General features: G+C 30.8%; 1 long non-coding RNA gene across 1 annotated transcript in view; it reads right to left on the reverse strand.

Annotated features, from left to right (window-relative positions):
• Positions 1-9078, reverse strand: part of LOC147643472 (uncharacterized) — a 50293-nt gene extending 41215 nt beyond the window's left edge. The window contains exon 1 of the long non-coding RNA XR_015271960.1: positions 8496-9078. This is a non-coding gene — a long non-coding RNA (uncharacterized LOC147643472). The remainder of the gene's footprint in view (positions 1-8495) is intronic.
• Positions 9079-9183: the final 105 nt, after the last annotated feature.

Raw genomic sequence — 9183 nt, forward strand, 5'->3', positions numbered from 1 at the left:
TATTTTGGCTTAATTATGATGTTTGGAAAACTAAGATTATTTAAGAAAATTGTCTGTTTTTATACCTTTTTGCAGAGTATAGCTTCAGTCAGAAGATTAAAACGCAAGGAAGTAGTCTTTTCCGACCCTATAAACCATATATATTCTTGATCAGCATCAACAGCCCAGTCGTTCTAGCCATGTCCGGTCGAAAAATAAATTTTTCACATTTTTCCGAAAATTGAAAATTTTATAAGGGGTTACATCATTAAAATTGCCAAAATTTGGCAAAAAATTGAATTATTTAAATTTGAAAACTGAGTATGCAGCTTTGTTAATCTGCTAAAAACTAGCATAGAACCGCTTTCCGAATTAAAATTAATGATTTTTTGGCTTAGTTATGAGTTTTTTTAATTTATGATTTTTCGGAAAAATTGTCTGTTTTTATACCTTTTTGCGGGTTTTTATAATTTTACTCAGAAACGTATAACAGCATCAACAAAACCAGTATGCAGATTTGTTAGTGCTATAAAGACTTGCACAAAAAAGCTTTCCGAATCAAAATTAATGCTATTTTGGCTTAATTATGATGTTTGGAAAACTAAGATAATTTAAAAAAAATTGTCTGTTTTTATACCTTTTTGCAGAGTATAGCTTCAGTCAGAAGATAAAAACGCAGTGAAGTAGTCTTTTCCGACCCTATAAACCATATATATTCTTGATCAGCATCAACAGCCCAGTCGTTCTAGCCATGTCCGGTCGAAAAATAAATTTTTCACATTTTTCCGAAAATTGAAAATTTTATAAGGGGTTACATCATTAAAATTGCCAAAATTTGGCAAAAAATTGAATTTTTTAAATTTGAAAACTGAGTAAGCAGCTTTGTTAATCTGCTAAAAACTAGCATAGAACCGCTTTCCGAATTAAAATTAATGATTTTTTGGCTTAGTTATGAGTTTTTTTAAACTATGATTTTTCGGAAAAATTGTTTGTTTTTATACCTTTTTGCGGGTTTTTATAATTTTAGTCAGAAACGTATAACAGCATCAACAAAACCAGTATGCAGATTTGTTAGTGCTATAAAAACTTGCACAGAAAAGCTTTCCGAATCAAAATTAATGCTATTTTGGCTTAATTATGATGTTTGGAAAACTAAGATTATTTAAGAAAATTGTCTGTTTTTATACCTTTTTGCAGAGTATAGCTTCAGTCAGAAGATTAAAACGCAGTGAAGAAGTCTTTTCCGACCCTATAAACCATATATATTCTTGATCAGCATCAACAGCCCAGTCGTTCTAGCCATGTCCGGTCGAAAAATAAATTTTTCACATTTTTCCGAAAATTGAAAATTTTATAAGGGGTTACATCATTAAAATTGCCAAAATTTGGCAAAAAATTGAATTATTTAAATTTGAAAACTGAGTATGCAGCTTTGTTAATCTGCTAAAAACTAGCATAGAACCGCTTTCCGAATTAAAATTAATGATTTTTTGGCTTAGTTATGAGTTTTTTTAAACTATGATTTTTCGGAAAAATTGTCTGTTTTTATACCTTTTTGCGGGTTTTTATAATTTTAGTCAGAAACTTATAACAGCATCAACAAAACTAGTATGCAGATTTGTTAGTGCTGAAAAGACTTGCACAAAAAAGCTTTCCGAATCAAAATTAATGCTATTTTGGCTTAATTATGATGTTTGGAAAACTAAGATAATTTAAGAAAATTGTCTGTTTTTATACCTTTTTGCAGAGTATTTCTTCAGTCAGAAGATTAAAACGCAGTGAAGTAGTCTTTTCCGACCCTATAAACCATATATATTCTTGATCAGCATCAACAGCCCAGTCGTTCTAGCCATGTCCGGTAGAAAAATAAATTTTTCACATTTTTCCGAAAATTGAAAATTTTATAAGGGGTTACATCATTAAAATTGCCAAAATTTGGCAAAAAATTGAATTATTTAATTTTGAAAACTGAGTATGCAGCTTTGTTAATCTGCTAAAAACTAGCATAGAACCGCTTTCCGAATTAAAATTAATGATTTTTTGGCTTAGTTATGAGTTTTTTTAAACTATGATTTTTCGGAAAAATTGTCTGTTTTTATACCTTTTTGCGGGTTTTTATAATTTTAGTCAGAAACTTATAACAGCATCAACAAAACTAGTATGCAGATTTGTTAGTGCTGAAAAGACTTGCACAAAAAAGCTTTCCGAATCAAAATTAATGCTATTTTGGCTTAATTATGATGTTTGGAAAACTAAGATAATTTAAGAAAATTGTCTGTTTTTATACCTTTTTGCAGAGTATAGCTTCAGTCAGAAGATTAAAACGCAGTGAAGTAGTCTTTTCCGACCCTATAAACCATATATATTCTTGATCAGCATCAACAGCCCAGTCGTTCTAGCCATGTCCGGTCGAAAAATAAATTTTTCACATTTTTCCGAAAATTGAAAATTTTATAAGGGGTTACATCATTAAAATTGCCAAAATTTGGCAAAAAATTGAATTTTTTAAATTTGAAAACTGAGTATGCAGCTTTGTTAATCTGCTAAAAACTAGCATAGAACCGCTTTCCGAATTAAAATTAATGATTTTTTGGCTTAGTTATGAGTTTTTTTAAACTATGATTTTTCGGAAAAATTGTTTGTTTTTATACCTTTTTGCTGGTTTTTATAATTTTAGTCAGAAACGTATAACAGCATCAACAAAACCAGTATGCAGATTTGTTAGTGCTATAAAGACTTGCACAGAAAAGCTTTCCGAATCAAAATTAATGCTATTTTGGCTTAATTATGATGTTTGGAAAACTAAGATTATTTAAGAAAATTGTCTGTTTTTATACCTTTTTGCAGAGTATAGCTTCAGTCAGAAGATTAAAACGCAGTGAAGTAGTCTTTTCCGACCCTATAAACCATATATATTCTTGATCAGCATCAACAGCCCAGTCGTTCTAGCCATGTCCGGTCGAAAAATAAATTTTTCACATTTTTCCGAAAATTGAAAATTTTATAAGGGGTTACATCATTAAAATTGCCAAAATTTGGCAAAAAATTGAATTATTTAAATTTGAAAACTGAGTATGCAGCTTTGTTAATCTGCTAAAAACTAGCATAGAACCGCTTTCCGAATTAAAATTAATGATTTTTTGGCTTAGTTATGAGTTTTTTTAAACTATGATTTTTCGGAAAAATTGTTTGTTTTTATACCTTTTTGCGGGTTTTTATAATTTTAGTCAGAAACGTATAACAGCATCAACAAAACCAGTATGCAGATTTGTTAGTGCTATAAAGACTTGCACAGAAAAGCTTTCCGAATCAAAATTAATGCTATTTTGGCTTAATTATGATGTTTGGAAAACTAAGATTATTTAAGAAAATTGTCTGTTTTTATACCTTTTTGCAGAGTATAGCTTCAGTCAGAAGATTAAAACGCAAGGAAGTAGTCTTTTCCGACCCTATAAACCATATATATTCTTGATCAGCATCAACAGCCCAGTCGTTCTAGCCATGTCCGGTCGAAAAATAAATTTTTCACATTTTTCCGAAAATTGAAAATTTTATAAGGGGTTACATCATTAAAATTGCCAAAATTTGGCAAAAAATTGAATTATTTAAATTTGAAAACTGAGTATGCAGCTTTGTTAATCTGCTAAAAACTAGCATAGAACCGCTTTCCGAATTAAAATTAATGATTTTTTGGCTTAGTTATGAGTTTTTTTAATTTATGATTTTTCGGAAAAATTGTCTGTTTTTATACCTTTTTGCGGGTTTTTATAATTTTAGTCAGAAACGTATAACAGCATCAACAAAACCAGTATGCAGATTTGTTAGTGCTATAAAGACTTGCACAAAAAAGCTTTCCGAATCAAAATTAATGCTATTTTGGCTTAATTATGATGTTTGGAAAACTAAGATAATTTAAAAAAAATTGTCTGTTTTTATACCTTTTTGCAGAGTATAGCTTCAGTCAGAAGATTAAAACGCAGTGAAGAAGTCTTTTCCGACCCTATAAACCATATATATTCTTGATCAGCATCAACAGCCCAGTCGTTCTAGCCATGTCCGGTCGAAAAATAAATTTTTCACATTTTTCCGAAAATTGAAAATTTTATAAGGGGTTACATCATTAAAATTGCCAAAATTTGGCAAAAAATTGAATTATTTAAATTTGAAAACTGAGTATGCAGCTTTGTTAATCTGCTAAAAACTAGCATAGAACCGCTTTCCGAATTAAAATTAATGATTTTTTGGCTTAGTTATGAGTTTTTTTAAACTATGATTTTTCGGAAAAATTGTCTGTTTTTATACCTTTTTGCGGGTTTTTATAATTTTAGTCAGAAACTTATAACAGCATCAACAAAACTAGTATGCAGATTTGTTAGTGCTGAAAAGACTTGCACAAAAAAGCTTTCCGAATCAAAATTAATGCTATTTTGGCTTAATTATGATGTTTGGAAAACTAAGATAATTTAAGAAAATTGTCTGTTTTTATACCTTTTTGCAGAGTATAGTTTCAGTCAGAAGATTAAAACGCAGTGAAGTAGTCTTTTCCGACCCTATAAACCATATATATTCTTGATCAGCATCAACAGCCCAGTCGTTCTAGCCATGTCCGGTAGAAAAATAAATTTTTCACATTTTTCCGAAAATTGAAAATTTTATAAGGGGTTACATCATTAAAATTGCCAAAATTTGGCAAAAAATTGAATTATTTAATTTTGAAAACTGAGTATGCAGCTTTGTTAATCTGCTAAAAACTAGCATAGAACCGCTTTCCGAATTAAAATTAATGATTTTTTGGCTTAGTTATGAGTTTTTTTAAACTATGATTTTTCGGAAAAATTGTCTGTTTTTATACCTTTTTGCGGGTTTTTATAATTTTAGTCAGAAACTTATAACAGCATCAACAAAACTAGTATGCAGATTTGTTAGTGCTGAAAAGACTTGCACAAAAAAGCTTTCCGAATCAAAATTAATGCTATTTTGGCTTAATTATGATGTTTGGAAAACTAAGATAATTTAAGAAAATTGTCTGTTTTTATACCTTTTTGCAGAGTATAGCTTCAGTCAGAAGATTAAAACGCAGTGAAGTAGTCTTTTCCGACCCTATAAACCATATATATTCTTGATCAGCATCAACAGCCCAGTCGTTCTAGCCATGTCCGGTCGAAAAATAAATTTTTCACATTTTTCCGAAAATTGAAAATTTTATAAGGGGTTACATCATTAAAATTGCCAAAATTTGGCAAAAAATTGAATTTTTTAAATTTGAAAACTGAGTATGCAGCTTTGTTAATCTGCTAAAAACTAGCATAGAACCGCTTTCCGAATTAAAATTAATGATTTTTTGGCTTAGTTATGAGTTTTTTTAAACTATGATTTTTCGGAAAAATTGTTTGTTTTTATACCTTTTTGCGGGTTTTTATAATTTTAGTCAGAAACGTATAACAGCATCAACAAAACCAGTATGCAGATTTGTTAGTGCTATAAAGACTTGCACAGAAAAGCTTTCCGAATCAAAATTAATGCTATTTTGGCTTAATTATGATGTTTGGAAAACTAAGATTATTTAAGAAAATTGTCTGTTTTTATACCTTTTTGCAGAGTATAGCTTCAGTCAGAAGATTAAAACGCAAGGAAGTAGTCTTTTCCGACCCTATAAACCATATATATTCTTGATCAGCATCAACAGCCCAGTCGTTCTAGCCATGTCCGGTCGAAAAATAAATTTTTCACATTTTTCCGAAAATTGAAAATTTTATAAGGGGTTACATCATTAAAATTGCCAAAATTTGGCAAAAAATTGAATTATTTAAATTTGAAAACTGAGTATGCAGCTTTGTTAATCTGCTAAAAACTAGCATAGAACCGCTTTCCGAATTAAAATTAATGATTTTTTGGCTTAGTTATGAGTTTTTTTAATTTATGATTTTTCGGAAAAATTGTCTGTTTTTATACCTTTTTGCGGGTTTTTATAATTTTAGTCAGAAACGTATAACAGCATCAACAAAACCAGTATGCAGATTTGTTAGTGCTATAAAGACTTGCACAAAAAAGCTTTCCGAATCAAAATTAATGCTATTTTGGCTTAATTATGATGTTTGGAAAACTAAGATAATTTAAAAAAAATTGTCTGTTTTTATACCTTTTTGCAGAGTATAGCTTCAGTCAGAAGATTAAAACGCAGTGAAGTAGTCTTTTCCGACCCTATAAACCATATATATTCTTGATCAGCATCAACAGCCCAGTCGTTCTAGCCATGTCCGGTCGAAAAATAAATTTTTCACATTTTTCCGAAAATTGAAAATTTTATAAGGGGTTACATCATTAAAATTGCCAAAATTTGGCAAAAAATTGAATTTTTTAAATTTGAAAACTGAGTATGCAGCTTTGTTAATCTGCTAAAAACTAGCATAGAACCGCTTTCCGAATTAAAATTAATGATTTTTTGGCTTAGTTATGAGTTTTTTTAAACTATGATTTTTCGGAAAAATTGTTTGTTTTTATACCTTTTTGCGGGTTTTTATAATTTTAGTCAGAAACGTATAACAGCATCAACAAAACCAGTATGCAGATTTGTTAGTGCTATAAAGACTTGCACAGAAAAGCTTTCCGAATCAAAATTAATGCTATTTTGGCTTAATTATGATGTTTGGAAAACTAAGATTATTTAAGAAAATTGTCTGTTTTTATACCTTTTTGCAGAGTATAGCTTCAGTCAGAAGATTAAAACGCAAGGAAGTAGTCTTTTCCGACCCTATAAACCATATATATTCTTGATCAGCATCAACAGCCCAGTCGTTCTAGCCATGTCCGGTCGAAAAATAAATTTTTCACATTTTTCCGAAAATTGAAAATTTTATAAGGGGTTACATCATTAAAATTGCCAAAATTTGGCAAAAAATTGAATTATTTAAATTTGAAAACTGAGTATGCAGCTTTGTTAATCTGCTAAAAACTAGCATAGAACCGCTTTCCGAATTAAAATTAATGATTTTTTGGCTTAGTTATGAGTTTTTTTAATTTATGATTTTTCGGAAAAATTGTCTGTTTTTATACCTTTTTGCGGGTTTTTATAATTTTAGTCAGAAACGTATAACAGCATCAACAAAACCAGTATGCAGATTTGTTAGTGCTATAAAGACTTGCACAAAAAAGCTTTCCGAATCAAAATTAATGCTATTTTGGCTTAATTATGATGTTTGGAAAACTAAGATAATTTAAAAAAAATTGTCTGTTTTTATACCTTTTTGCAGAGTATAGCTTCAGTCAGAAGATTAAAACGCAGTGAAGTAGTCTTTTCCGACCCTATAAACCATATATATTCTTGATCAGCATCAACAGCCCAGTCGTTCTAGCCATGTCCGGTCGAAAAATAAATTTTTCACATTTTTCCGAAAATTGAAAATTTTATAAGGGGTTACATCATTAAAATTGCCAAAATTTGGCAAAAAATTGAATTTTTTAAATTTGAAAACTGAGTATGCAGCTTTGTTAATCTGCTAAAAACTAGCATAGAACCGCTTTCCGAATTAAAATTAATGATTTTTTGGCTTAGTTATGAGTTTTTTTAAACTATGATTTTTCGGAAAAATTGTCTGTTTTTATACCTTTTTGCGGGTTTTTATAATTTTAGTCAGAAACTTATAACAGCATCAACAAAACTAGTATGCAGATTTGTTAGTGCTGAAAAGACTTGCACAAAAAAGCTTTCCGAATCAAAATTAATGCTATTTTGGCTTAATTATGATGTTTGGAAAACTAAGATAATTTAAGAAAATTGTCTGTTTTTATACCTTTTTGCAGAGTATAGCTTCAGTCAGAAGATTAAAACGCAGTGAAGTAGTCTTTTCCGACCCTATAAACCATATATATTCTTGATCAGCATCAACAGCCCAGTCGTTCTAGCCATGTCCGGTCGAAAAATAAATTTTTCACATTTTTCCGAAAATTGAAAATTTTATAAGGGGTTACATCATTAAAATTGCCAAAATTTGGCAAAAAATTGAATTTTTTAAATTTGAAAACTGAGTATGCAGCTTTGTTAATCTGCTAAAAACTAGCATAGAACCGCTTTCCGAATTAAAATTAATGATTTTTTGGCTTAGTTATGAGTTTTTTTAAACTATGATTTTTCGGAAAAATTGTTTGTTTTTATACCTTTTTGCTGGTTTTTATAATTTTAGTCAGAAACGTATAACAGCATCAACAAAACCAGTATGCAGATTTGTTAGTGCTATAAAGACTTGCACAGAAAAGCTTTCCGAATCAAAATTAATGCTATTTTGGCTTAAAAGAAGGTAAACAAAGCCACTGCCAAAAAGAAAAAAAGGTAAACAAAGGCAGTTTGTTTTCCAACTTTCCAAATGTCAAAATTGACAACCACAAGTAAGGGTCAAGTGGCTCTCTCGCTCTCAGGTTCTACTTTCCAGGCCGAGAACGGCCATCGAAAAAAAATGCGCGCGCGAAGGCAAAGAATTGCGAGGATAAAAGAAAAATGGAAAATCTTTTGTCTCACTCACCCGCTTGAACTGTTGTTGCTGCAGATCCCAATAGCGAGTTATGAAGTGTGTTTTTCGCTAAATAATACCTAATTACTTGACGGTATGGCGCACCCTCACGCATTTTCTCCACAAAAATAAAAAACAACAAAAGGAACTGGCCAAAACAAACGGCACTGATCGGTGCTAAGTGAAGAAATGACCGGCTTCTGATTTGGGGCTGTTTAAGGCTGTGCCCTCATTTTAATAACAGTTTTAACTTCACTTTTACATCACTAGCACTTTGCCACTGTTTTTCCGCCGTAGTTTTTCCGCGTTTCACTATATTTTCACCGATCTCGATGCGAGTACATGTTTTCCCTTTCGTTTTCGTTTTTGCACTGCTGAAATTTGCCCCTGGAATTTAACAGCCCCATTAACATTTTACGTCTTACACGTACACGTCAACAGATACATGGAGAAGAATTCTCGTCGGAAAAAGAAAACTCAATTTGATAAAGCAGTGAAACGGTCGGTAATAAGTACCCGAATTTGACAAAGCAGTTTGATTGGATTAGGTGCTTCTGCTTATTCATTACAGGCCTTTCCAGAGTAGAATTCCCATGTGGGAAGTAAAATAAATTCACAGATCTGCTCTCATCCGACGAGGAGAGTGTAAATTAACATAGAACAAATTTCCAGCGGCCACCGGGAGAGGTCGCTCAGCTAT

The sequence above is a fragment of the Drosophila serrata genome, unplaced genomic scaffold, assembly GCF_035046125.1.
Source record: "Drosophila serrata isolate PLE 108 unplaced genomic scaffold, ASM3504612v1 contig_272, whole genome shotgun sequence".
NCBI classification, from domain to species: Eukaryota; Metazoa; Arthropoda; class Insecta; order Diptera; family Drosophilidae; genus Drosophila; species Drosophila serrata.